Below are 27973 nucleotides of genomic sequence, written 5' to 3'. Positions count from 1 at the left end.
AAATCGTTTTTCTAATGTTAAATAATTCTGATTAATTGTCCTTAATTCACATTGTTACGTGTATTGTCATGAATAAAATTCCATTACTGAAGTATGTATTGCTGTAAAATTGTTTTTATTTTAGTAATTTTAATCACAAGTTTCTAGATTAAATTTGACCCATTTTGGGTTGCATTCAACCCAGCAGCATAGTCATTTTAACTAAAGGTTGGGTTAAAAATCACAACCCAGCATGCTGGGTTAAACGTGTAATCCAACTTGTTGGGTCAAAATAACCCAGCGATGGGTTGGTCCCTTTTTGACCCAGCGCTGGGTTACCAAAATAACCCAAATTGGGTTGTTTTTAACCCAGCAGTTTTTAGAGTGTACTAACCAGGCCCAAGCCTTCTTAGCTTCTGAGATCAGACAAGATTGGGCATTCTTCAGCTGGTTTGTCCATACACAAACTCTGCTTGAAAATCTTGAACTTTAAGCCAAAGGGGCTTGAACACATATCAAAGAGTGTAAACTCCCGCTTTACTGTCAAATTAAGATGGAGAAAAGGAAAAAAAAGCTAACAAAGCCATGTAAATACTTTCATTTTTAAAAGTTTTTCAATAGTTAAAGCTTACAGCACCTGGTATTCCCAGGTAGTCTCCCATCCAAGTACTAACCAGGCCCAAGCCTTCTTAGCTTCTGAGATCAGACAAGATTGGGCATTCTTCAGCTGGTTTGTCCGTACACAAAGTCTGCTTGAAAATCTTGAACTTTAAACCAAACGGGCTTGAACACATATCAAAGAGTGAAAACTCTGCTTTACTGTCAAATTATGATGGAGAAAAGGCAAAAAGTTGGAGTGGTAAGCTTTTATTTGCAATACAACAAATAAAGTGCACACCTTCTAGAGGCAATGCAATACTGGGTCGATGAATGGAGCGGATGGAGCAGGCCCTATTGCCGACTCCCTGTTCTAAAAATCCGCTTAATATGACGTATCAGATATTAAACTGACATCAGGGTGCGTAGCACCTTAAGGCCGAGGGCTGGAAAACCCCACCTAATCGATTCAGCTCCACCCCACTCCATAGCCAAGCCTGTGAATGATCGTTGTAGAGCACACACAGACAAAGAAACCTGAAGAGAAGTTAAAAAAAAAAAAAAAGAAAAAAGGCGGGAAAACATATCAAAGAAAGAAAATACACCTTAACAAAGAAATGTAAATACTTTCATTTTAAAAGTTTTACAATAGTTAAAGCTTACAGCACATGGCATTCCCACATAGTCTCCCATCCAAGTACTAACCAGGCCCAAGCCTTCTTAGCTTCTGAGATCAGACAAGATTGGGCATTCTTCAGCTGGTTTGTCCATACACAAACTCTGCTTGAAAATCTTGAGCTTTAAGCCAAAGGGGCTTGAACACATATCAAAGAGTGTAAACTCCCGCTTTACTGTCAAATTATGATCAAATCAAATCAAATCAAATTCAAATTTTATTTGTCACATACACAGTCATACACGGTATGATGTGCAGTGAAATGCTTTCTGCAACTGCTACAGACCACAGTATTGCAAATGTTGCAAGTAAACAGTGAACCAATATGCAAATATTGCAAACATAACCAAGTATTACACTTTTACGTCTTTAACATAAAATATGTGTAACTGGTAGGGTGAAGGTGTGCAAATGAGTTACAGTTTTTTACAATGTTTAAGGAAGAAGAAAGAGCCATAAAAGCCATAAAAGAAAGAGCAGTAAGGGCAAAGTGATTATGTGCAAAGTGGTTTTGTGCAAAGTTTTGTGCAAAAGAGTCCGGAGTGATTAGAGGTGAAGTGCATGAGTTCTATGTACTCTTGATGTTGAGAGCTTGGACAGCCTGCGGGAAGAAGCTCCTCCTCATTCTCTCTGTGTTGGACTTCAGGGAGCGAAAGCGCTTCCCTGATCGCAGCAGAGAGAAGAGTCCATTGTTGGGGTGGGTGAGGTCCTTCACTATCTTCCTGGCCCTGGTGCAGCACCGTTTGCTGTAGATAGATTGAAGGTCAGGGAGCTTGGTACGGATGATTTGTTCGGCTGATCGAACCACCCTCTGTAGGGCTCGCCTGTCCTTCATGGTGCTGTTCCCGAACCAGGTTGAGATATTTCCCGTCAGGATGCTCTCTATGGTGCAGGAGTAGAAGTTCCTGAGCACCTTGGAGGGCAGTCTGAAGTCTCTCAGGCGTCTGAGGTGGTAGAGACGCTGCCTGGCCTTTTTCACCACGGTGTTGATGTGACAGGACCATGACAGGTCCTGCGTGATGTTAACACCGAGGTAACGGAAGCTGTCCACTCTCTCCACTGGGCTCCTGTTGATGACAGGGGTCTGGTAGGTCCTCTCCTGCTTTGTACTGAAGTCCACTATTAACTCCTTTGTCTTGCTGACGTTCAGGTGGAGATTGTTCCTCTGGCACCAGTTCGCCAGATTTCCAACCTCCTCCAGGTAGGCCATCTCATCGTTGTCAGAGATCAGGCCCACCACGACAGTGTCGTCAGCAAACTTGATGATGGTGGTGGAGTTAGTAGTGGCTGTACAGTCATGGGTGTACAGGGAGTACAGCAGGGGGCTCAAAACACAGCCCTGGGGGGCTCCAGTGCTGAGAGTGATGGAGGCTGAGACATGTCCACCCATCCTTACTGCCTGTGGTCTCCCGGTTAAGAAGTTGGAGATCCACTGACAGAGAGATGAGCTGAGTCCCAGGTGCTCCAGCTTGGTGGTGAATGTGGAAGGGATTATTGTGTTAAATGCTGAACTGTAGTCAATGAAGAGCATTTTAACATAATTTCCCTACCGAGTGTCCAGGTGGGTGAGTGCAGTATGGAGGAGATGTGATATGGCGTCATCCGTGGACCAGTTGGGACGGTATGCAAACTGTCGAGTGTATCTGGTAGTGAAGAAATGATGAAGTCTCTGACCAGCCGTTCAAAGATCTTCATCACTACTGAGGTGAGGGCTACAGGGCGGTAGTCGTTGAGGGAGGCAGGATGGGTTTTCTTGGGGACCGGAACAATGATGGACTCCTTGAAGCATGTGGGGATCACCGACTGAGATAGAGAGAGGTTGAATATCTCTGTAAACACAGGTGCTAGCTGGTCCGCGCAGGCTCTGAGGATTCTCCCCGAGATGCCGTCTGGTCCTGCTGCCTTCCTGGTGTTCACTCTCTTGAAGGCTCTCCTCACATCATGCTCGGTGATGACGAACGCGTTCTCGGTGCTGGCAGTGTCCTCCCGTCTGCAGCTGTTGGAGCCGCTAGCCGTAGCATCGCTAGCGTCTTTAGCTGCAGCCTCGAAGCGAGCATAGAACGTATTTAGCTCGTCTGCCAGAGACACGTCCGCGTTCGTCGTACCGGATGTTGGTGCTTTATAGTCCGTTATTGTCCGTAGTCCCCGCCACAGGCTCCTAGAGTCACTCTGTTCGAGTTGTGACTCCAGTTTCTTCCCGTAGCGCTGCTTCGCCTCCTTCACCGCTTTCCTGACGCTGTATGACGCAGCCTTGTATGGTTCCATGTCCCCGTAAGCAAGCCCCGCGTTATAGGTCGCGGTGCGAGATTTCAGAGCGTCGCGGATGGTTTTATCCACCCACGGCTTCTGATTAAGAAACGTTCTGACGATCGTTTTCTGAACGGTGTCGTCCGTTAGTTTCCCAATGAAACTCACAACCGCTTCCGCAAACTCACTGATGTTTCCGGAACTACTCTGGAACATGTCCCAGTCTGCGTCCTCCAGTGCGTCCTGAAGAGCGGCCACCGATTGGTCCGTCCAGCGTGTCACCTCCCTCTGAACCGGAACTTCCTGTTTAAGCCTTTGTTTGTATTTAGGCATGAGGAAGATGGCGGCGTGGTCGGATTTTCCAAATGGTGGACGAGATTGTGCCCTGTATCCGTCCTTTATTGTTGTGTAGCAATGGTCCAGTGTCCTTTCGCCCCTGGTGGGGCAGGTGATGTGCTGATGGAAATTCGGTGCTGCGCGTTTGAGGCTGGCATTATTAAAATCTCCTGCCACAATAAGCGCAGCGTCCCGGTGCTGTGTTTGGTGCTGTGTGAGCGCCTCCTGCAGTTCGCCTAAGGCAGTGTCCGTGTCCGCTTTTGGCGGAATGTAAGCGGCGCTGATGATGACCGATGTGAACTCCCGAGGAAGGTAAAAGGGACGACACTTGATGGACAGTAGTTCCAGATTCGGCGAGCACGAGTGTGTGAGGGGAGAAATTGAATTACACCAGTTCCTATTTACCATCAAACACACTCCGCCTCCCCTTGTCTTCCCCGAGTCGCGTGTCCTGTCCATGCGGTGGACCGAGAAGAACTCGGCCGGCTGGATGGCGTGGTCCGGCACCGCTGGGTTCAGCCATGTCTCGGTGAAGCAGAGGAGGTTGCAATCCCGGATGTCTCTCTGGAACTTTACCCAGGCCCTGAGGTCATCGAGCTTGTTCTCCAGTGACTGGACGTTGGCGAGCAGGATGCTAGGCAGAGGTGTGCTGTGTGCACGGGCCCTCAGCCTGTTCCTGACGTCGGCTCGTTTTCCCCGGGGCCGCCGTTTCGCGTCGCGTCCTTTGTTCTTTCTCAGGATTTCACTCGGCCAGCTGGGATCCGGTAAAGCAGTCAAAGTCATCGTATTGTAAGTGCATTGTATACTAATAGAAACAAGAGTGTCCCTACTGTATTTAATGCGTTGCATGGTGGTAGATTTGCCGGTGTAGGGTTGTTAAAAGAGGGTTTAAAAAACAAAAACAAACTAAACTTGGTCGGAGCAGTCGCGACGGCAGCCGACCTCACCGGCGCCATCTTGGAAGGTTTTTACCTTGGAGAAAAGGTAAAAAAAGCTAACAAAGCCATGTAAATACTTTCATTTTTAAAAGTTTTTCAATAGTTAAAGCTTACAGCACCTGGTATTCCCAGGTAGTCTACCATCCAAGTACTAACCAGGCCCAAGCCTTCTTAGCTTCTGAGATCAGACAAGATTGGGCATTCTTCAGCTGGTTTATCCATACACAAACTCTGCTTGAAAATCTTGAACTTTAAACCAAACGGGCTTGAACACTTATCAAAGAGTGAAAACTCCGCTTTACTGTCAAATTATGATGGAGAAAAGTCAAAAAAGTTGGAGTGGTAAGCTTTTATTTGCAATACAACAAATAAAGTGCACACCTTCTAGAGACAATGCAATACTGGGTCGATGAATGGAGCGGATGGAGCAGGCCCTATTGCCGACTCCCTGTTCTAAATATCCGTTAATATGACGTATCAGATATTAAACTGACATCAGGGTGCGTAGCACCTTAAGGCCGAGGGCTGGAAAACACCACCTAATCGATTCAGCTCCACCCCACTCCATAGCCAAGCCTGTGAATGATCGTTGTAGAGCACACACAGACAAAGAAACCTGAAGAGAAGTTAAAAAAAAAAAAAAGAAAAAAGGCGGGAAAACATATCAAAGAAAGAAAATACCCCTTAACTTACTTTAAAAAAAAGTTAACAAAGTAATGTAAATACTTTCATTTTAAAAGTTTTACAATAGTTACAGCTTACAGCACATGGCATTCCCACATAGTCTCCCATCCAAGTACTAACCAGGCCCAAGCCTTCTTAGCTTCTGAGATCAGACAAGATTGGGCAATCTTCAGCTGGTTTGTCCGTACACAAACTCTGCTTGAAAATCTTGAACTTTAAACCAAAGGGGCTTGAACACATTTCAAAGAGTGAAAACTCCCGCTTTACTGTCAAATTATGATGGAGAAAAGGCAAAAAAAAGCTAACAAAGCCATGTAAATACTTTCATTTTAAAAGTTTTTCAATAGTTAAAGCTTACAGCACCTGGTATTCCCAGGTAGTCTCCCATCCAAGTACAAACCAGGCCCAAGCCTTCTTAGCTTCTGAGATCAGACAAGATTGGGCATTCTTTAGCTGGTTTGTCCATACACAAACTCTGCTTGAAAATCTTGAACTTTAAGCCAAAGGGGCTTGAACACATATGAAAGATTGTAAACTCCCGCTTTACTGTCAAATTATGATGGAGAAAAGGTAAAAAAGGCTAACAAAGCCATGTAAATACTTTCATTTTTAAAAGTTTTTCAATAGTTAAAGCTTACAGCACCTGGTATTCCCAGGTAGTCTCCCATCCAAGTACTAACCAGGCCCAAGGCTTCTTAGCTTCTTAGATCAGACAAGATTGGGCATTCTTCAGCTGTTTTGTCCGTACACAAAGTCTGCTTGAAATTCTTGAACTTTAAACCAAACGGGCTTGAACACATATCAAAGAGTGAAAACTCCTGCTTTACTGTCAAATTATGATGGAGAAAAGGCAAAAAAAGCTAACAAAGCCATGTAAATACTTTCATTTTAAAAGTTTTTCAATAGTTAAAGCTTACAGCACCTGGTATTCCCAGGTAGTCTCCCATCCAAGTACTAACCAGGCCCAAGCCTTCTTAGCTTCTGAGATCAGACAAGATTGGGCATTCTTCAGCTGGTTTGTCCATACACAAACTCTGCTTGAAAATCTTGAACTTTAAGCCAAAGGGGCTTGAACACTTATCAAAGAGTGAAATCTCCGCTTTACTGTCAAATTATGATGGAGAAAAGGAAAAAGTTGGAGTGGTAAGCTTTTATTTGCAATACAACAAATAAAGTGCACACCTTCTAGAGACAATGCAATACTGGGTCGATGAATGGAGCGGATGGAGCAGGCCCTATTGCCGACTCCCTGTTCTAAATATCCGTTAATATGACGTATCAGATATTCAACTGACATCAGGGTGCGTAGCACCTTAAGGCCGAGGGCTGGAAAACACCACCTAATCGATTCAGCTCCACACCACTCCATAGCCAAGCCTGTGAATGATCGTTGTAGAGCACACACAGACAAAGAAACCTGAAGAGAAGTTAAAAAAAAAAAAAAAGAAAAAAGGCGGGAAAACATATCAAAGAAAGAAAATACCCCTTAACTTACTTTAAAAAAAAGTTAACAAAGTAATGTAAATACTTTCATTTTAAAAGTTTTACAATAGTTAAAGCTTACAGCACATGGCATTCCCACATAGTCTCCCATCCAAGTACTAACCAGGCCCAAGCCTTCTTAGCTTCTGAGATCAGACAAGATTGGGCAATCTTCAGCTGGTATGTCCGTAAGCAAACTCTGCTTGAAAATCTTGAACTTTAAACCAAAGGGGCTTGAACACATTTCAAAGAGTGAAAACTCCCGCTTTACTGTCAAATTATGATGGAGAAAAGGCAAAAAAAGCTAACAAAGCCATGTAAATACTTTCATTTTAAAAGTTTTTCAATAGTTAAAGCTTACAGCACCTGGTATTCCCAGGTAGTCTCCCATCCAAGTACTAACCAGGCCCAAGGCTTCTTAGCTTCTTAGATCAGACAAGATTGGGCATTCTTCAGCTGTTTTGTCCGTACACAAAGTCTGCTTGAAATTCTTGAACTTTAAACCAAACGGGCTTGAACACATATCAAAGAGTGAAAACTCCCGCTTTACTGTCAAATTATGATGGAGAAAAGGCAAAAAAAGCTAACAAAGCCATGTAAATACTTTCATTTTTAAAAGTTTTTCAATAGTTAAAGCTTACAGCACCTGGTATTCCCAGGTAGTCTCCCATCCAAGTACTAACCAGGCCCAAGCCTTCTTAGCTTCTGAGATCAGACAAGATTGGGCATTCTTCAGCTGGTTTGTCCATACACAAAGTCTGCTTGAAAATCTTGAACTTTAAACCAAACGGGCTTGAACACTTATCAAAGAGTGAAAACTCAGCTTTACTGTCAAATTATGATGGAGAAAAGGCAAAAAGTAGGAGTGGTAAGCTTTTATTTGCAATACAACAAATAAAGTGCACACCTTCTAGAGACAATGCAATACTGGGTCGATGAATGGAGCGGATGGAGCAGGCCCTATTGCCGACTCCCTGTTCTAAATATCCGTTAATATGACGTATCAGATATTAAACTGACATCAGGGTGCGTAGCACCTTAAGGCCGAGGGCTGGAAAACACCACCTAATCGATTCAGCTCCACCCCACTCCATAGCCAAGCCTGTGAATGATCGTTGTAGAGCACACACAGACAAAGAAACCTGAAGAGAAGTAAAAAAAAAAAAAAAGAAAAAAGGCGGGAAAACATATCAAAGAAAGAAAATACCCCTTAACTTACTTTAAAAAAAAGTTAACAAAATAATGTAAATACTTTCATTTTAAAAGTTTTACAATAGTTAAAGCTTACAGCACATGGCATTCCCACATAGTCTCCCATCCAAGTACTAACCAGGCCCAAGCCTTCTTAGCTTCTGAGATCAGACAAGATTGGGCAATCTTCAGCTGGTATGTCCGTAAGCAAACTCTGCTTGAAAATTTTGAACTTTAAACCAAAGGGGCTTGAACACATTTCAAAGAGTGAAAACTCCTGCTTTACTGTCAAATTATGATGGAGAAAAGGCAAAAAAAGCTAACAAAGCCATGTAAATACTTTCATTTTAAAGGTTTTTCAATAGTTAAAGCTTACAGCACCTGGTATTCCGAGGTAGTCTCCCATCCAAGTACAAACCAGGCCCAAGCCTTCTTAGCTTCTGAGATCAGACAAGATTGGGCATTCTTCAGCTGTTTTGTCCGTACACAAAGTCTGCTTGAAATTCTTGAACTTTAAACCAAACGGGCTTGAACACATATCAAAGAGTGAAAACTCCCGCTTTACTGTCAAATTATGATGGAGAAAAGGCAAAAAAAGCTAACAAAGCCATGTAAATACTTTCATTTTAAAAGTTTTTCAATAGTTAAAGCTTACAGCACCTGGTATTCCCAGGTAGTCTCCCATCCAAGTACTAACCAGGCCCAAGCCTTCTTAGCTTCTGAGATCAGACAAGATTGGGCATTCTTCAGCTGGTTTGTCCATACACAAACTCTGCTTGAAAATCTTGAACTTTAAGCCAAAGGGGCTTGAACACATATCAAAGAGTGTAAACTCCCGCTTTACTGTCAAATTATGATGGAGAAAAGGTAAAAAAAGCTAACAAAGCCATGTAAATACTTTCATTTTTAAAAGTTTTTCAATAGTTAAAGCTTACAGCACCTGGTATTCCCAGGTAGTCTCCCATCCAAGTACTAACCAGGCCCAAGCCTTCTTAGCTTCTGAGATCAGACAAGATTGGGCATTCTTCAGCTGGTTTGTCCGTACACAAACTCTGCTTGAAAATCTTGAACTTTAAACCAAACGGGCTTGAACACTTATCAAAGAGTGAAAACTCCGCTTTACTGTCAAATTATGATGGAGAAAAGGCAAAAAGTTGGAGTGGTAGGCTTTTATTTGCAATACAACAAAAAAAATGCACACCTTCTAGAGACAATGCAATACTGGGTCGATGAATGGAGCGGATGGAGCAGGCCCTATTTGCGACTCCCTGTTCTAAATATCCGTTAATATGACGTATCAGATATTAAACTGACATCAGGGTGCGTAGCACCTTAAGGCCGAGGGCTGGAAAACCCCACCTAATCGATTCAGCTCCACCCCACTCCATAGCCAAGCCTGTGAATGATCGTTGTAGAGCACACACAGACAAAGAAACCTGAAGAGAAGTTAAAAAAAAAAAAAAGAAAAAAAAGAAAAAAGGCGGGAAAACATATCAAAGAAAGAAAATACCCCTTAACTTACTTTAAAAAAAAGTTAACAAAGTAATGTAAATACTTTCATTTTAAAAGTTTTACAATAGTTAAAGCTTACAGCACATGGCATTCCCACATAGTCTCCCATCCAAGTAATAACCAGGCCCAAGCCTTTTTAGCTTCTGAGATCAGACAAGATTGGGCAATCTTCAGCTGGTATGTCCGTAAGCAAACTCTGCTTGAAAATCTTGAACTTTAAACCAAAGGGGCTTGAACACATATCAAAGAGTGAAAACTCCCGCTTTACTGTCAAATTATGATGGAGAAAAGGCAAAAAAGCTAACAAAGCCATGTAAATACTTTCATTTTAAAAGTTTTTCAATAGTTAAAGCTTACAGCACCTGCTATTCCCAGGTAGTCTCCCATCCAAGTACTAACCAGGCCCAAGCCTTCTTAGCTTCTGAGATCAGACAAGATTGGGCATTCTTCAGCTGGTTTGTCCATACACAAACTCTGCTTGAAAATCTTGAACTTTAAGCCAAAGAGGCTTGAACACATATCAAAGAGTGTAAACTCCCACTTTACTGTCAAATTATGATGGAGAAAAGGTAAAAAAAGCTAACAAAGCCATGTAAATATTTTCATTTTTAAAAGTTTTTCAATAGTTAAAGCTTACAGCACCTGGTATTCCCAGGTAGTCTCCCATCCAAGTACTAACCAGGCCCAAGCCTTCTTAGCTTCTGAGATCAGACAAGATTGGGCATTCTTCAGCTGGTTTGTCCGTACACAATCTCTGCTTGAAAATCTTGAACTTTAAGCCAAAGAGGCTTGAACACATATCAAAGAGTGTAAACTCCCGCTTTACTGTCAAATTATGATGGAGAAAAGGTAAAAAAAGCTAACAAAGCCATGTAAATACTTTCATTTTTAAAAGTTTTTCAATAGTTAAAGCTTACAGCACCTGGTATTCCCAGGTAGTCTCCCATCCAAGTACTAACCAGGCCCAAGCCTTCTTAGCTTCTGAGATCAGACAAGATTGGGCATTCTTCAGCTGGTTTGTCCGTACACAAACTCTGCTTGAAAATCTTGAACTTTAAACCAAACGGGCTTGAACACTTATCAAAGAGTGAAATCTCCGCTTTACTGTCAAATTATGATGGAGAAAAGGCAAAAAGTTGGAGTGGTAAGCTTTTATTTGCAATACAACAAATAAAGTGCACACCTTCTAGAGACAATGCAATACTGGGTCGATGAATGGAGCGGATGGAGCAGGCCCTATTGCCGACTCCCTGTTCTAAATATCCGTTAATATGACGTATCAGATATTAAACTGACATCAGGGTGCGTAGCACCTTAAGGCCGAGGGCTGGAAAACACCACCTAATCGATTCAGCTCCACCCCACTCCATAGCCAAGCCTGTGAATGATCGTTGTAGAGCACACACAGACAAAGAAACCTGAAGAGAAGTTAAAAAAAAAAAAAAGAAAAAAGGCGGGAAAACATATCAAAGAAAGAAAATACCCCTTAACTTACTTTAAAAAAAGTTAACAAAGTAATGTAAATACTTTCATTTTAAAAGTTTTACAATAGTTAAAGCTTACAGCACATGGCATTCCCACATAGTCTCCCATCCAAGTACTAACCAGGCCCAAGCCTTCTTAGCTTCTGAGATCAGACAAGATTGGGCAATCTTCAGCTGGTATGTCCGTAAGCAAACTCTGCTTGAAAATCTTGAACTTTAAGCCAAAGAGGCTTGAACACATATCAAAGAGTGTAAACTCCCGCTTTACTGTCAAATTATGATGGAGAAAAGGTAAAAAAAAGCTAACAAAGCCATGTAAATACTTTCATTTTTAAAAGTTTTTCAATAGTTAAAGCTTACAGCACCTGGTATTCCCAGGTAGTCTCCCATCCAAGTACTAACCAGGCCCAAGCCTTCTTAGCTTCTGAGATCAGACAAGATTGGGCATTCTTCAGCTGGTTTGTCCGTACACAAAGTCTGCTTGAAAATCTTGAACTTTAAATCAAAAGGGCTTGAACACATATCAAAGAGTGAAAACTCCGCTTTACTGTCAAATTATGATGGAGAAAAGGCAAAAAAAGCTAACAAAGCCATGTAAATACTTTCATTTTAAAAGTTTTTCAATAGTTAAAGCTTACAGCACCTGGTATTCCCAGGTAGTCTCCCATCCAAGTACTAACCAGGCCCAAGCCATCTTAGCTTTGGAGATCAGACAAGATTGGGCATTCTTCAGCTGGTTTGTCCATACACAAACTCTGCTTGAAAATCTTGAACTTTAAGCCAAAGAGGCTTGAACACATATCAAAGAGTGTAAACTCCCGCTTTACTGTCAAATTATGATGGAGAAAAGGTAAAAAAAGCTAACAAAGCCATGTAAACACTTTCATTTTTAAAAGTTTTTCAATAGTTAAAGCTTACAGCACCTGGTATTCCCAGGTAGTCTCCCATCCAAGTACTAACCAGGCCCAAGCCTTCTTAGCTTCTGAGATCAGACAAGATTGGGCATTCTTCAGCTGGTTTGTCCATACACAAAGTCTGCTTGAAAATCTTGAACTTTAAACCAAACGGGCTTGAACACATATCAAAGAGTGAAAACTCCGCTTTACTGTCAAATTATGATGGAGAAAAGGCAAAAAGTTGGAGTGGTAAGCTTTTATTTGCAATACAACAAATGAATTCAATAATGAATCCAAGATGGCGGCGCGTGCACACGCAGCGGCTTCTCTCTCTCCCGACCAAACAGCGTTTTCGTGTTTTTCATCCTGTAAGTCGCAGTGTTTTTGTACGTCTTCGTCGCGTTTATCTGCCCTCAAGCGTTCATATAGCCGAACATTTTTGCTCGACGTCGGAAGAAACAAAGTTTTTAAGTTGAACTCTGTGGACATTGAAGAGCTGAATGGACTGGGTCTGCTCCGGAGGCCTACTCAATCACCGACCCCCACTCCTGCACCTCGCCCACAATGGAGGCGCCTCAAGCGGTGTGAGAGGAAGCAGAAGAGGGGTAAGCGCGGAGGTATCCGAGCTAGGCTAGCGGCTAGCCCACACAAACCTGCTATCCCTTCCATCGTTCTGGCCAACGTTCGCTCATTGGAAAACAAACTGGACTACATCCGACTACTACGTTCATCCCAAAGGAACGTAAAGGACTGTTGTGTTTTTGTGTTCACGGAAACATGGCTCAGCGACAGTGTCCCGGACCGCGCCATTCAGCTCGACCAGCTGACATGCTATCGTGCCGACAGGGTCGTTGTCACGGGGGGTAAGACCCGCGGTGGCGGACTTTGTGTTTATACCAGTGACGCTTGGTGCCGCGATGCTGTTGTAGTCTGTAAATACTGCTCACCAGTGCTGGAAGTTATGGTTATTAAGTGCCGACCGTTCTACCTACCGAGGGAATATACAGCTGTACTGCTGTGTGCGGTGTACATCCCTCCCACCTCCAACAACAACAGGAGCGAGGCACTACATGAACTATACCAGCACATCAGTGAGCAGCAAACAGCCCACCCTGATGCTTTTCTCATTGTGGCGGGGGATTTCAATCATGCAGACTTAAAGAGCGTGTTTCCAAAAATACAGCAACACATTGACTTTCCAACACGGGGAAATAACACACTGGACCTTGTTTACACCACCCAGAGAGGAGCCTACAAAGCTTTTCCCCTCCCCCACCTCGGCGCCTCTGATCACATCTCTGTCATGCTAATGCCCTCTTACAGACCGCTGGTAAAAGTCAACAGATAAAAGTTCGTAAGCAGATAAAAGTGTGGCCAGAAGGGTCTTCAGAGGTGTTACAGGACTGCTTTAACACCACAGACTGGAATATGTTCAAACAGGCTGCCACTTACAACAACACCATTGACCTCCAGGAGTACACAGAGACTGTTACAGCCTACATTAACAAATGCACTGAGGATGTAACAGTCACCAAAACCATCACTGTCCGTGCCAACCAAAAGCCATGGATGACAGGGGAGGTCTACAGACTGCTGAAAGCTCGGAACGCTGCCTTCAGAGTTGGAGACGAGGCGAGCCTGAAGACAGCCAGGACCAACCTTTCCCGTGGCATCAGAGAGGCAAAGAGACAGTACTCCAGAGGAATATCTAGTCGCTTCAAAGACAGCAGAGACACACGGAGCCTGTGGCGGGGCATACAAACCATCACGGATTACAAGCCCCCTCCACAGACCTGTGATAGCACCATCTCCCTGCTGAACGAGCTGAACACCTTTTTCGCTCGCTTTGAAGGGAAAAACAGCACCACAGCACAGAAGACCACACCCCCTCCTGGTGACCAGGTGTTGACTCTGTCCCCGGACAGTGTGAGGAGATCCCTCAGCAGGATCAACGCTCGCAAAGCTCCGGGCCCTGACAACATTCCTGGTCGTGTACTGAGGGACTGTGCAGTGGAACTCACTGATGTCTTCACAGACATCTTTAACATCTCACCCTCCCAGGCTGTCGTCCCCACCTGCTTCAAAGACACAACAATCATTCCGGTGCCAAAAAAGTCATCTCCTTCCTGCTTTAATGACTACCGTCCAATTGCACTTACCCCCATCCTCATGAAGTGCTTTGAACGGCTAGTCATGAAGCACATCAAGTCTGCCCTCCCCCCCTCACTGGACCCCTTCCAGTTTGCATATCGGCCCAACCGCTCAACCGATGATGCCATCTCCACTGCACTCCACTCAGCACTCACTCATCTGGACAAAAAAGACTCATATGTTCGAATGCTGTTCATAGACTTCAGTTCAGCATTTAACACAATAATCCCACAACAGCTCACACAAAAACTGATCCAGCTGGGGCTCAACACCTCACTGTGTAACTGACTGTTGGACTTCCTCACAGGAAGACCACAAGCAGTACGGGTTGGCAGTAGCACATCCAGCACCATCGTCCTTAACACGGGGGCTCCTCAGGGATGTGTGCTGAGCCCCCTTCTCTTTACTCTGCTGACCCACGACTGCACTCCGTCACACTGCTCCAACCTCTTCATCAAGTTTGCGGATGACACGACTGTGGTGGGACTCATCAATAACAGGGATGAGTCTAACTACAGAAGCGAGGTGAGCCGCCTGGCCAAGTGGTGCGGAGACAACAATCTCTCCCTGAATGTGGAGAAGACGAAAGAGATTGTTGTTGACTTCAGGAGAGGAAACACTCAGCATGCGCCTCTGACCATCAACGGTGCATCTGTGGAGAGAGTGAGCAGCACCAAGTTCCTGGGTGTGCACATTACCGAGGATCTCTCCTAGACAAAAAACACCACTGCATTGGCCAAGAAAGCACAGCAGCGTCTTTACTTCCTCCGCAAACTTAGAAGAGCAAGAGCACCAGCCCCCATCATGCACACATTCTACCGAGGAACCATCGAGAGCATCCTGTCTAGCTGCATCACTGTGTGGTTTGGAGCCTGCAATGCGTCCTGCCAAAAAACTCTCCAACGCATAGTCAGAGCAGCTGAGAGAATCATCGGTGTCCCTCTCCCCTCCCTCCAAGACATCTACAGTACACGCCTCACCAAGAAAGCCCTCGGCATAGCAGCTGATCCCACCCACCCAATGCAAACCTTCTTCAGCCTGCTGCCATCAGGGAGGAGACTGCGGAGTCTCCAGGCCAGGACCAGCAGACTGAAGGACAGCTTCACCCATCAGGCGGTCAGGAAACTCAACTCCCTCCCGGCTCTGCCCCCACTCCCCTCACTCCCCTCTTCTGCTCCACAAACTTTCTGAACTCTAAATCACACAAACTGACCATGCACCAGTCACTCTGTGCAGCTCTGATCTGCCATCTACCTCACTTTCACTTCGTCACTTTAAACTTAAAACTCTGTTGCACTATTGGTTTTTGCACTCTCCTGATGTTGCACTCTCCACCATGTGCCCTTATTTGTATATGGTGTTTTTAAAATTGTATATTGTGCCTTTCTTTTTAAATTGTATTTATACTCTGTATTCGTTACTGTTACTGTTTTTGTATTTAATGTTACTTTTATGGGTCAGAGAGTAACGTAATTTCAATTCTCTGCATGTCCTGTACATGTGGCAGAATTGACAACAAAGTTGACTTGACTTGACTAAAGTGCACACCTTCTAGAGGCAATGCAATACTGGGTCGATGAATGGAGCGGATGGAGCAGGCCCTATTGCCGACTCCCTGTTCTAAAAATCCGCTTAATATGACGTATCAGATATTAAATTGACATCAGGGTGCGTAGCACCTTAAGGCCGAGGGCTGGAAAAGCCCATCTAATCGATTCAGCTCCACCCCACTCCATAGCCAAGCCTGTGAATGATCGTTGTAGAGCACACACAGACAAAGAAACCTGAAGAGAAGTTGAAAAAAAAGAAAAAAGGCGGGAAAACATATCAAAAAAAGAAAATACCCCTTAACTTACTTAAAAAAAAAGTTAACAAAGTAATGTAAATACTTTCATTTTAAAAGTTTTACAATAGTTAAAGCTTACAGCACATGGCATTCCCACATAGTCTCCCATCGAAGTACTAACCAGGCCCAAGCCTTCTTAGCTTCTGAGATCAGACAAGATTGGGCAATCTTCAGCTGGTATGTCCGTAAGCAAACTCTGCTTGAAAATCTTGAACTTTAAGCCAAAGGGGCTTGAACAAATATCAAAGAGTGTAAACTCCCGCTTTACTGTCAAATTATGATGGAGAAAAAGTAAAAAAAGCTAACAAAGCCATGTAAATACTTTCATTTTTAAAAGTTTTTCAATAGTTAAAACTTACAGCACCTGGTATTCCCAGGTAGTCTCCCATCCAAGTACTAACCAGGCCCAAGGCTTCTTAGCTTCTGAGATCAGACAAGATTGGGCATTCTTCAGCTGGTTTGTCCGTACACAAAGTCTGCTTGAAATTCTTGAACTTTAAACCAAACGGGCTTGAACACATATCAAAGAGTGAAAACTCCCGCTTTACTGTCAAATTATGATGGAGAAAAGGCAAAAAAAGCTAACAAAGCCATGTAAATACTTTCATTTTAAAAGTTTTTCAATAGTTAAAGCTTACAGCACCTGGTATTCCCAGGTAGTCTCCCATCCAAGTACTAACCAGGCCCAAGCCTTCTTAGCTTCTGAGATCAGACAAGATTGGGCATTCTTCAGCTGGTTTGTCCATACACAAACTCTGCTTGAAAATCTTGAACTTTAAGCCAAAGGGGCTTGAACACATATCAAAGAGTGTAAACTCCCGCTTTACTGTCAAATTATGATGGAGAAAAGGTAAAAAAAGCTAACAAAGCCATGTAAATACTTTCATTTTCAAAAGTTTTTCAATAGTTAAAGCTTACAGCACCTGGTATTCCCAGGTAGTCTCCCATCCAAGTTCTAACCAGGCCCAAGCCTTCTTAGCTTCTGAGATCAGACAAGATTGGGCATTCTTCAGCTGGTTTGTCCGTACACAAAGTCGGCTTGAAAATCTTGAACTTTAAACCAAACGGGCTTGAACACATATCAAAGAGTGAAAACTCCGCTTTACTGTCAAATTATGATGGAGAAAAGGCAAAAAGTTGAAGTGGTAAGCTTTTATTTGCAATACAACAAATAAAGTGCACATCTTCTAGAGGCAATGCAATACTGGGTCGATGAATGGAGCGGATGGAGCAGGCCCTATTGCCGACTCCCTGTTCTAAAAATCCGCTTAATATGACGTATCAGATATTAAACTGACATCAGGGTGCGTAGCACCTTAAGGCCGAGGGCTGGAAAACCCCACCTAATCGATTCAGCTCCACCCCACTCCATAGCCAAGCCTGTGACTGATCGTTGTAGAGCACACACAGACAAAGAAACCTGAAGGGAGGTTAAAAAAAAAAAAAAAAAAGGCGGGAAAACATATCAAAAAAAGAAAATACCCCTTAACTTACTTAAAAAAAAAGTTAACAAAGTAATGTAAATACTTTCATTTTAAAAGTTTTACAATAGTTAAAGCTTACAGCACATGGCATTCCCACATAGTCTCCCATCGAAGTACTAACCAGGCCCAAGCCTTCTTAGCTTCTGAGATCAGACAAGATTGGGCAATCTTCAGCTGGTATGTCCGTAAGCAAACTCTGCTTGAAAATCTTGAACTTTAAGCCAAAGGGGCTTGAACAAATATCAAAGAGTGTAAACTCCCGCTTTACTGTCAAATTATGATGGAGAAAAAGTAAAAAAAGCTAACAAAGCCATGTAAATACTTTCATTTTTAAAAGTTTTTCAATAGTTAAAACTTACAGCACCTGGTATTCCCAGGTAGTCTCCCATCCAAGTACTAACCAGGCCCAAGGCTTCTTAGCTTCTGAGATCAGACAAGATTGGGCATTCTTCAGCTGGTTTGTCCGTACACAAACTCTGCTTGAAAATCTTGAACTTTAAACCAAACGGGCTTGAACACATATCAAAGAGTGAAAACTCCCGCTTTACTGTCAAATTATGATGGAGAAAAGGCAAAAAAAGCTAACAAAGCCATGTAAATACTTTCATTTTAAAAGTTTTTCAATAGTTAAAGCTTACAGCACCTGGTATTCCCAGGTAGTCTCCCATCCAAGTACTAACCAGGCCCAAGCCTTCTTAGCTTCTGAGATCAGACAAGATTGGGCATTCTTCAGCTGGTTTGTCCATACACAAACTCTGCTTGAAAATCTTGAACTTTAAGCCAAAGGGGCTTGAACACATATCAAAGAGTGTAAACTCCCGCTTTACTGTCAAATTATGATGGAGAAAAGGTAAAAAAAGCTAACAAAGCCATGTAAATACTTTCATTTTTAAAAGTTTTTCAATAGTTAAAGCTTACAGCACCTGGTATTCCCAGGTAGTCTCCCATCCAAGTTACTAACCAGGCCCAAGCCTTCTTAGCTTCTGAGATCAGACAAGATTGGGCATTCTTCAGCTGGTTTGTCCGTACACAAAGTCGGCTTGAAAATCTTGAACTTTAAACCAAACGGGCTTGAACACATATCAAAGAGTGTAAACTCCGCTTTACTGTCAAATTATGATGGAGAAAAGGCAAAAAGTTGAAGTGGTAAGCTTTTATTTGCAATACAACAAATAAAGTGCACACCTTCTAGAGGCAATGCAATACTGGGTCGATGAATGGAGCGGATGGAGCAGGCCCTATTGCCGACTCCCTGTTCTAAAAATCCGCTTAATATGACGTATCAGATATTAAACTGACATCAGGGTGCGTAGCACCTTAAGGCCGAGGGCTGGAAAACCCCACCTAATCGATTCAGCTCCACCCCACTCCATAGCCAAGCCTGTGACTGATCGTTGTAGAGCACACACAGACAAAGAAACCTGAAGGGAGGTTAAAAAAAAAAAAAAAAAAGAAAAATGCGGGAAAACATATCAAAGAAAGAAAATACCCCTTAACTTACTTTAAAAAAAGTTAACAAAGTAATGTAAATACTTTCATTTTAAAAGTTTTACAATAGTTAAAGCTTACAGCACATGGCATTCCCACATAGTCTCCCATCCAAGTACTAACCAGGCCCAAGCCTTCTTAGCTTCTGAGATCAGACAAGATTGGGCAATCTTCAGCTGGTATGTCCGTAAGCAAACTCTGCTTGAAAATCTTGAACTTTAAACCAAAGGGGCTTGAACACATATCAAAGAGTGAAAACTCCCGCTTAACTGTCAAATTATGATGGAGAAAAGGCAAAAAAAGCTAACAAAGCCATGTAAATACTTTCATTTTAAAAGTTTTTCAATAGTTAAAGCTTACAGCACCTGGTATTCCCAGGTAGTCTCCCATCCAAGTACCAACCAGGCCCAAGCCTTCTTAGCTTCTGAGATCAGACAAGATTGGGCATTCTTCAGCTGGTTTCTCCATACACAAACTCTGCTTGAAAATCTTGAACTTTAAGCCAAAGGGGCTTGAACACATATCAAAGAGTGTAAACTCCCGCTTTACTGTCAAATTATGATGGAGAAAAGGTAAAAAAAGCTAACAAAGCCATGTAAATACTTTCATTTTAAAAGTTTTTCAATAGTTAAAGCTTACAGCACCTGGAAGTCCCAGGTAGTCTCCCATCCAAGTACTAACCAGGCCCAAGCCTTCTTAGCTTCTGAGATCAGACAAGATTGGGCATTCTTCAAGCTGGTTTGTCCGTACACAAACTCTGCTTGAAAATCTTGAACTTTAAACCAAAGGGGCTTGAACACATATCAAAGAGTGTAAACTCCGCTTTACTGTCAAATTATGATGGAGAAAAGGCAAAAAGTTGGAGTGGTAAGCTTTTATTTGCAATACAACAAATAAAGTGCACACCTTCTAGAGGCAATGCAATACTGGGTCGATGAATGGAGCGGATGGAGCAGGCCCTATTGCCGACTCCCTGTTCTAAAAATCCGCTTAATATGACGTATCAGATATTAAACTGACATCAGGGTGCGTAGCACCTTAAGGCCGAGGGATGGAAAACCCCACCTAATCGATTCAGCTCCACCCCACTCCATAGCCAAGCCTGTGAATGATCGTTGTAGAGCACACACAGACAAAGAAACCTGAAGGGAGGTTAAAAAAAAAAAAAAAGAAAAAATGCGGGAAAACATATCAAAGAAAGAAAATACCCCTTAACTTACTTTAAAAAAAGTTAACAAAGTAATGTAAATACTTTCATTTTAAAAGTTTTACAATAGTTAAAGCTTACAGCACATGGCATTCCCACATAGTCTCCCATCCAAGTACTAAGCCAGGCCCAAGCCTTCTTAGCTTCTGAGATCAGACAAGATTGGGCAATCTTCAGCTGGTATGTCCGTAAGCAAACTCTGCTTGAAAATCTTGAACTTTAAACAAAGGGGCTTGAACACATATCAAAGAGTGAAAGCTCCCGCTTTACTGTCAAATTATGATGGAGAAAAGTCAAAAAAAGCTAACAAAGCCATGTAAATACTTTCATTTTAAAAGTTTTTCAATAGTCAAAGCTTACAGCACCTGGTATTCCCAGGTAGTCTCCCATCCAAGTACTAACCAGGCCCAAGCCTTCTTAGCTTCTGAGATCAGACAAGATTGGGCATTCTTCAGCTGGTTTGTCCGTACACAAACTCTGCTTGAAAATCTTGAACTTTAAACCAAACGGGCTTGAACACATATCAAAGAGTGTAAACTCCGCTTTACTGTCAAATTATGATGGAGAAAAGGCAAAAAGTTGGAGTGGTAAGCTTTTTTTTGCAATACAACAAATAAAGTGCACACCTTCTAGAGGCAATGCAATACTGGGTCGATGAATGGAGCGGATGGAGCAGGCCCTATTGCCGACTCCCTGTTCTAAAAATCCGCTTAATATGACGTATCAGATATTAAACTGACATCAGGGTGCGTAGCACCTTAAGGCCGAGGGCTGGAAAACCCCACCTAATCGATTCAGCTCCACCCCACTCCATAGCCAAGCCTGTGAATGATCGTTGTAGAGCACACACAGACAAAGAAACCTGAAGGGAGGTTAAAAAAAAAAAAAAAAAAAAAAAAGAAAAAAGGCGGGAAAACATATCAAAGAAAGAAAATACCCCTTAACTTACTTTAAAAAAAGTTAACAAAGTAATGTAAATACTTTCATTTTAAAAGTTTTACAATAGTTAAAGCTTACAGCACATGGCATTCCCACATAGTCTCCCATCCAAGTACTAACCAGGCCCAAGCCTTCTTAGCTTCTGAGATCAGACAAGATTGGGCAATCTTCAGCTGGTATGTCCGTAAGCAAACTCTGCTTGAAAATCTTGAACTTTAAGCCAAAGGGGCTTGAACACATATCAAAGAGTGTAAACTCCCGCTTTACTGTCAAATTATGATGGAGAAAAGGTAAAAAAAGCTAACAAAGCCATGTAAATACTTTCATTTTAAAAGTTTTTCAATAATTAAAGCTTACAGCACCTGGAAGTCCCAGGTAGTCTCCCATCCAAGTACTAACCAGGCCCAAGCCTTCTTAGCTTCTGAGATCAGACAAGATTGGGCATTCTTCAGCTGGTTTGTCCGTACACAAACTCTGCTTGAAAATCTTGAATCTTTAAACCAAAGGGGCTTGAACACATATCAAAGAGTGAAAACTCCAGCTTTACTGTCAAATTATGATGGAGAAAAGGTAAAAAAAGCTAACAAAGCCATGTAAATACTTTCATTTTAAAAGTTTTTCAATAGTTAAAGCTTACAGCACCTGGTATTCCCAGGTAGTCTCCCATCCAAGTACTAACCAGGCCCAAGCCTTCTTAGCTTCTGAGATCAGACAAGATTGGGCATTCTTCAGCTGGTTTGTCCGTACACAAACTCTGCTTGAAAATCTTGAACTTTAAACCAAACGGGCTTGAACACATATCAAAGAGTGTAAACTCCGCTTTACTGTCAAATTATGATGGAGAAAAGGCAAAAAGTTGGAGTGGTAAGCTTTTATTTGCAATACAACAAATAAAGTGCACACCTTCTAGAGGCAATGCAATACTGGGTCGATGAATGGAGCGGATGGAGCAGGCCCTATTGCCGACTCCCTGTTCTAAAAATCCGCTTAATATGACGTATCAGATATTAAACTGACATCAGGGTGCGTAGCACCTTAAGGCCGAGGGCTGGAAAACCCCACCTAATCGATTCAGCTCCACCCCACTCCATAGCCAAGCCTGTGAATGATCGTTGTAGAGCACACACAGACAAAGAAACCTGAAGGGAGGTTAAAAAAAAAAAAAAAAAAAAAAAAGAAAAAAGGCGGGAAAACATATCAAAGAAAGAAAATACCCCTTAACTTACTTTAAAAAAAGTTAACAAAGTAATGTAAATACTTTCATTTTAAAAGTTTTACAATAGTTAAAGCTTACAGCACATGGCATTCCCACATAGTCTCCCATCCAAGTACTAACCAGGCCCAAGCCTTCTTAGCTTCTGAGATCAGACAAGATTGGGCAATCTTCAGCTGGTATGTCCGTAAGCAAACTCTGCTTGAAAATCTTGAACTTTAAACCAAAGGGGCTTGAACACATATCAAAGAGTGAAAACTCCCGCTTTACTGTCAAATTATGATGGAGAAAAGGCAAAAAAAGCTAACAAAGCCATGTAAATACTTTCATTTTAAAAGTTTTTCAATAGTTAAAGCTTACAGCACCTGGTATTCCCAGGTAGTCTCCCATCCAAGTACTAACCAGGCCCAAGCCTTCTTAGCTTCTGAGATCAGACAAGATTGGGCATTCTTCAGCTGGTTTGTCCGTACACAAACTCTGCTTGAAAATCTTGAACTTTAAACCAAACGGGCTTGAACACATATCAAAGAGTGTAAACTCCGCTTTACTGTCAAATTATGATGGAGAAAAGGCAAAAAGTTGGAGTGGTAAGCTTTTATTTGCAATACAACAAATAAAGTGCACACCTTCTAGAGGCAATGCAATACTGGGTCGATGAATGGAGCGGATGGAGCAGGCCCTATTGCCGACTCCCTGTTCTAAAAATCCGCTTAATATGACGTATCAGATATTAAACTGACATCAGGGTGCGTAGCACCTTAAGGCCGAGGGCTGGAAAACCCCACCTAATCGATTCAGCGTTGTAGAGCACACACAGACAAAGAAACCTGAAGGGAGGTTAAAAAAAAAAAAAAAAAAAAAAAAGAAAAAAGGCGGGAAAACATATCAAAGAAAGAAAATACCCCTTAACTTACTTTTAAAAAAGTTAACAAAGTAATGTAAATACTTTCATTTTAAAAGTTTTACAATAGTTAAAGCTTACAGCACATGGCATTCCCACATAGTCTCCCATCCAAGTACTAACCAGGCCCAAGCCTTCTTAGCTTCTGAGATCAGACAAGATTGGGCAATCTTCAGCTGGTATGTCCGTAAGCAAACTCTGCTTGAAAATCTTGAACTTTAAACCAAAGGGGCTTGAACACATATCAAAGAGTGAAAACTCCCGCTTTACTGTCAAATTATGATGGAGAAAAGGCAAAAAAAGCTAACAAAGCCATGTAAATACTTTCATTTTAAAAGTTTTTCAATAGTTAAAGCTTACAGCACCTGGTATTCCCAGGTAGTCTCCCATCCAAGTACCAACCAGGCCCAAGCCTTCTTAGCTTCTGAGATCAGACAAGATTGGGCATTCTTCAGCTGGTTTCTCCATACACAAACTCTGCTTGAAAATCTTGAACTTTAAGCCAAAGGGGCTTGAACACATATCAAAGAGTGTAAACTCCCGCTTTACTGTCAAATTATGATGGAGAAAAGGTAAAAAAAGCTAACAAAGCCATGTAAATACTTTCATTTTAAAAGTTTTTCAATAATTAAAGCTTACAGCACCTGGAAGTCCCAGGTAGTCTCCCATCCAAGTACTAACCAGGCCCAAGCCTTCTTAGCTTCTGAGATCAGACAAGATTGGGCATTCTTCAGCTGGTTTGTCCGTACACAAACTCTGCTTGAAAATCTTGAACTTTAAACCAAAGGGGCTTGAACACATATCAAAGAGTGAAAACTCCAGCTTTACTGTCAAATTATGATGGAGAAAAGGTAAAAAAAGCTAACAAAGCCATGTAAATACTTTCATTTTAAAAGTTTTTCAATAGTTAAAGCTTACAGCACCTGGTATTCCCAGGTAGTCTCCCATCCAAGTACTAACCAGGCCCAAGCCTTCTTAGCTTCTGAGATCAGACAAGATTGGGCATTCTTCAGCTGGTTTGTCCGTACACAAACTCTGCTTGAAAATCTTGAACTTTAAACCAAACGGCTTGAACACATATCAAAGAGTGTAAACTCCGCTTTACTGTCAAATTATGATGGAGAAAAGGCAAAAAGTTGGAGTGGTAAGCTTTTATTTGCAATACAACAAATAAAGTGCACACCTTCTAGAGGCAATGCAATACTGGGTCGATGAATGGAGCGGATGGAGCAGGCCCTATTGCCGACTCCCTGTTCTAAAAATCCGCTTAATATGACGTATCAGATATTAAACTGACATCAGGGTGCGTAGCACCTTAAGGCCGAGGGCTGGAAAACCCCACCTAATCGATTCAGCTCCACCCCACTCCATAGCCAAGCCTGTGAATGATCGTTGTAGAGCACACACAGACAAAGAAACCTGAAGGGAGGTTAAAAAAAAAAAAAAAAAAAAAAAAAGAAAAAAGGCGGGAAAACATATCAAAGAAAGAAAATACCCCTTAACTTACTTTTAAAAAAAGTTAACAAAGTAATGTAAATACTTTCATTTTAAAAGTTTTACAATAGTTAAAGCTTACAGCACATGGCATTCCCACATAGTCTCCCATCCAAGTACTAACCAGGCCCAAGCCTTCTTAGCTTCTGAGATCAGACAAGATTGGGCAATCTTCAGCTGGTATGTCCGTAAGCAAACTCTGCTTGAAAATCTTGAACTTTAAACCAAAGGGGCTTGAACACATATCAAAGAGTGAAAACTCCCGCTTTACTGTCAAATTATGATGGAGAAAAGGCAAAAAAAGCTAACAAAGCCATGTAAATACTTTCATTTTAAAAGTTTTTCAATAGTTAAAGCTTACAGCACCTGGTATTCCCAGGTAGTCTCCCATCCAAGTACTAACCAGGCCCAAGCCTTCTTAGCTTCTGAGATCAGACAAGATTGGGCATTCTTCAGCTGGTTTGTCCGTACACAAACTCTGCTTGAAAATCTTGAACTTTAAACCAAACGAGCTTGAACACATATCAAAGAGTGTAAACTCCGCTTTACTGTCAAATTATGATGGAGAAAAGGCAAAAAGTTGGAGTGGTAAGCTTTTATTTGCAATACAACAAATAAAGTGCACACCTTCTAGAGGCAATGCAATACTGGGTCGATGAATGGAGCGGATGGAGCAGGCCCTATTGCCGACTCCCTGTTCTAAAAATCCGCTTAATATGACGTATCAGATATTAAACTGACATCAGGGTGCGTAGCACCTTAAGGCCGAGGGCTGGAAAACCCCACCTAATCGATTCAGCTCCACCCCACTCCATAGCCAAGCCTGTGAATGATCGTTGTAGAGCACACACAGACAAAGAAACCTGAAGGGAAGTTAAAAAAAAAAAAAAAAAAAAAAAGAAAAAAGGCGGGAAAACATATCAAAGAAAGAAAATACCCCTTAACTTACTTTAAAAAAAGTTAACAAAGTAATGTAAATACTTTCATTTTAAAAGTTTTACAATAGTTAAAGCTTACAGCACATGGCATTCCCACATAGTCTCCCATCCAAGTACTAACCAGGCCCAAGCCTTCTTAGCTTCTGAGATCAGACAAGATTGGGCAATCTTCAGCTGGTATGTCCGTAAGCAAACTCTGCTTGAAAATCTTGAACTTTAAACCAAAGGGGCTTGAACACATATCAAAGAGTGAAAACTCCCGCTTTACTGTCAAATTATGATGGAGAAAAGGCAAAAAAAGCTAACAAAGCCATGTAAATACTTTCATTTTAAAAGTTTTTCAATAGTTAAAGCTTACAGCACCTGGTATTCCCAGGTAGTCTCCCATCCAAGTACCAACCAGGCCCAAGCCTTCTTAGCTTCTGAGATCAGACAAGATTGGGCATTCTTCAGCTGGTTTGTCCGTACACAAACTCTGCTTGAAAATCTTGAACTTTAAACCAAACAGGCTTGAACACATATCAAAGAGTGTAAACTCCGCTTTACTGTCAAATTATGATGGAGAAAAGGCAAAAAGTTGGAGTGGTAAGCTTTTATTTGCAATACAACAAATAAAGTGCACACCTTCTAGAGGCAATGCAATACTGGGTCGATGAATGGAGCGGATGGAGCAGGCCCTATTGCCGACTCCCTGTTCTAAAAATCCGCTTAATATGACGTATCAGATATTAAACTGACATCAGGGTGCGTAGCACCTTAAGGCCGAGGGCTGGAAAACCCCACCTAATCGATTCAGCTCCACCCCACTCCATAGCCAAGCCTGTGAATGATCGTTGTAGAGCACACACAGACAAAGAAACCTGAAGGGAGGTTAAAAAAAAAAAAAAAAAAAAAAAAAAGAAAAAAGGCGGGAAAACATATCAAAGAAAGAAAATACCCCTTAACTTACTTTAAAAAAAGTTAACAAAGTAATGTAAATACTTTCATTTTAAAAGTTTTACAATAGTTAAAGCTTACAGCACATGGCATTCCCACATAGTCTCCCATCCAAGTACTAACCAGGCCCAAGCCTTCTTAGCTTCTGAGATCAGACAAGATTGGGCAATCTTCAGCTGGTATGTCCGTAAGCAAACTCTGCTTGAAAATCTTGAACTTTAAACCAAAGGGGCTTGAACACATATCAAAGAGTGAAAACTCCCGCTTTACTGTCAAATTATGATGGAGAAAAGGCAAAAAAAGCTAACAAAGCCATGTAAATACTTTCATTTTAAAAGTTTTTCAATAGTTAAAGCTTACAGCACCTGGTATTCCCAGGTAGTCTCCCATCCAAGTACCAACCAGGCCCAAGCCTTCTTAGCTTCTGAGATCAGACAAGATTGGGCATTCTTCAGCTGGTTTGTCCGTACACAAACTCTGCTTGAAAATCTTGAACTTTAAACCAAACGGGCTTGAACACATATCAAAGAGTGTAAACTCCGCTTTACTGTCAAATTATGATGGAGAAAAGGCAAAAAGTTGGAGTGGTAAGCTTTTATTTGCAATACAACAAATAAAGTGCACACCTTCTAGAGGCAATGCAATACTGGGTCGATGAATGGAGCGGATGGAGCAGGCCCTATTGCCGACTCCCTGTTCTAAAAATCCGCTTAATATGACGTATCAGATATTAAACTGACATCAGGGTGCGTAGCACCTTAAGGCCGAGGGCTGGAAAACCCCACCTAATCGATTCAGCTCCACCCCACTCCATAGCCAAGCCTGTGAATGATCGTTGTAGAGCACACACAGACAAAGAAACCTGAAGGGAAGTTAAAAAAAAAAAAAAAAAAAAAAAGAAAAAAGGCGGGAAAACATATCAAAGAAAGAAAATACCCCTTAACTTACTTTAAAAAAAGTTAACAAAGTAATGTAAATACTTTCATTTTAAAAGTTTTACAATAGTTAAAGCTTACAGCACATGGCATTCCCACATAGTCTCCCATCCAAGTACTAACCAGGCCCAAGCCTTCTTAGCTTCTGAGATCAGACAAGATTGGGCAATCTTCAGCTGGTATGTCCGTAAGCAAACTCTGCTTGAAAATCTTGAACTTTAAACCAAAGGGGCTTGAACACATATCAAAGAGTGTAAACTCCCGCTTTACTGTCAAATTATGATGGAGAAAAGGCAAAAAGTTGGAGTGGTAAGCTTTTATTTGCAATACAACAAATAAAGTGCACACCTTCTAGAGGCAATGCAATACTGGGTCGATGAATGGAGCGGATGGAGCAGGCCCTATTGCCGACTCCCTGT

At 42.0% G+C, this 27973-nt stretch overlaps 29 pseudogenes; all 29 read right to left on the bottom strand.

Annotated features, from left to right (window-relative positions):
- Positions 1-604: 604 nt before the first annotated feature.
- LOC114773629 (uncharacterized) lies at positions 605-723 on the bottom strand (annotated as a pseudogene).
- Positions 724-6367: 5644 nt separating this feature from the next.
- Positions 6368-6486, bottom strand: LOC114773636 (uncharacterized; annotated as a pseudogene).
- Positions 6487-7014: 528 nt separating this feature from the next.
- On the bottom strand, positions 7015-7133 carry LOC114773649 (uncharacterized; annotated as a pseudogene).
- Positions 7134-7573: 440 nt separating this feature from the next.
- LOC114773634 (uncharacterized) lies at positions 7574-7692 on the bottom strand (annotated as a pseudogene).
- Positions 7693-8220: 528 nt separating this feature from the next.
- On the bottom strand, positions 8221-8339 carry LOC114773648 (uncharacterized; annotated as a pseudogene).
- Positions 8340-8778: 439 nt separating this feature from the next.
- Positions 8779-8897, bottom strand: LOC114773633 (uncharacterized; annotated as a pseudogene).
- A 161-nt stretch (positions 8898-9058) lies between these two features.
- On the bottom strand, positions 9059-9177 carry LOC114773628 (uncharacterized; annotated as a pseudogene).
- A 1095-nt stretch (positions 9178-10272) lies between these two features.
- Positions 10273-10391, bottom strand: LOC114773627 (uncharacterized; annotated as a pseudogene).
- Positions 10392-10552: 161 nt separating this feature from the next.
- Positions 10553-10671, bottom strand: LOC114773625 (uncharacterized; annotated as a pseudogene).
- Positions 10672-11198: 527 nt separating this feature from the next.
- On the bottom strand, positions 11199-11317 carry LOC114773646 (uncharacterized; annotated as a pseudogene).
- A 162-nt stretch (positions 11318-11479) lies between these two features.
- LOC114773624 (uncharacterized) lies at positions 11480-11598 on the bottom strand (annotated as a pseudogene).
- Positions 11599-12037: 439 nt separating this feature from the next.
- LOC114773632 (uncharacterized) lies at positions 12038-12156 on the bottom strand (annotated as a pseudogene).
- Positions 12157-16650: 4494 nt separating this feature from the next.
- LOC114773631 (uncharacterized) lies at positions 16651-16769 on the bottom strand (annotated as a pseudogene).
- A 1365-nt stretch (positions 16770-18134) lies between these two features.
- LOC114773630 (uncharacterized) lies at positions 18135-18253 on the bottom strand (annotated as a pseudogene).
- An 812-nt stretch (positions 18254-19065) lies between these two features.
- LOC114773645 (uncharacterized) lies at positions 19066-19184 on the bottom strand (annotated as a pseudogene).
- Positions 19185-20551: 1367 nt separating this feature from the next.
- Positions 20552-20670, bottom strand: LOC114773653 (uncharacterized; annotated as a pseudogene).
- Positions 20671-21208: 538 nt separating this feature from the next.
- LOC114773644 (uncharacterized) lies at positions 21209-21327 on the bottom strand (annotated as a pseudogene).
- Positions 21328-21767: 440 nt separating this feature from the next.
- Positions 21768-21886, bottom strand: LOC114773652 (uncharacterized; annotated as a pseudogene).
- Positions 21887-22424: 538 nt separating this feature from the next.
- On the bottom strand, positions 22425-22543 carry LOC114773643 (uncharacterized; annotated as a pseudogene).
- A 160-nt stretch (positions 22544-22703) lies between these two features.
- LOC114773647 (uncharacterized) lies at positions 22704-22822 on the bottom strand (annotated as a pseudogene).
- A 503-nt stretch (positions 22823-23325) lies between these two features.
- On the bottom strand, positions 23326-23444 carry LOC114773641 (uncharacterized; annotated as a pseudogene).
- A 718-nt stretch (positions 23445-24162) lies between these two features.
- LOC114773635 (uncharacterized) lies at positions 24163-24281 on the bottom strand (annotated as a pseudogene).
- Positions 24282-24820: 539 nt separating this feature from the next.
- On the bottom strand, positions 24821-24939 carry LOC114773640 (uncharacterized; annotated as a pseudogene).
- Positions 24940-25099: 160 nt separating this feature from the next.
- On the bottom strand, positions 25100-25218 carry LOC114773623 (uncharacterized; annotated as a pseudogene).
- Positions 25219-25755: 537 nt separating this feature from the next.
- Positions 25756-25874, bottom strand: LOC114773639 (uncharacterized; annotated as a pseudogene).
- A 160-nt stretch (positions 25875-26034) lies between these two features.
- LOC114773651 (uncharacterized) lies at positions 26035-26153 on the bottom strand (annotated as a pseudogene).
- A 540-nt stretch (positions 26154-26693) lies between these two features.
- Positions 26694-26812, bottom strand: LOC114773638 (uncharacterized; annotated as a pseudogene).
- A 160-nt stretch (positions 26813-26972) lies between these two features.
- LOC114773650 (uncharacterized) lies at positions 26973-27091 on the bottom strand (annotated as a pseudogene).
- Positions 27092-27628: 537 nt separating this feature from the next.
- LOC114773637 (uncharacterized) lies at positions 27629-27747 on the bottom strand (annotated as a pseudogene).
- Between the last annotated feature and the right edge of the window lie 226 nt (positions 27748-27973).

The sequence above is a fragment of the Denticeps clupeoides genome, unplaced genomic scaffold, assembly GCF_900700375.1.
Source record: "Denticeps clupeoides unplaced genomic scaffold, fDenClu1.1, whole genome shotgun sequence".
In the NCBI taxonomy this organism is placed as follows: Eukaryota; Metazoa; Chordata; class Actinopteri; order Clupeiformes; family Denticipitidae; genus Denticeps; species Denticeps clupeoides.
This window is presented reverse-complemented; position numbering and strand designations above follow the sequence as displayed.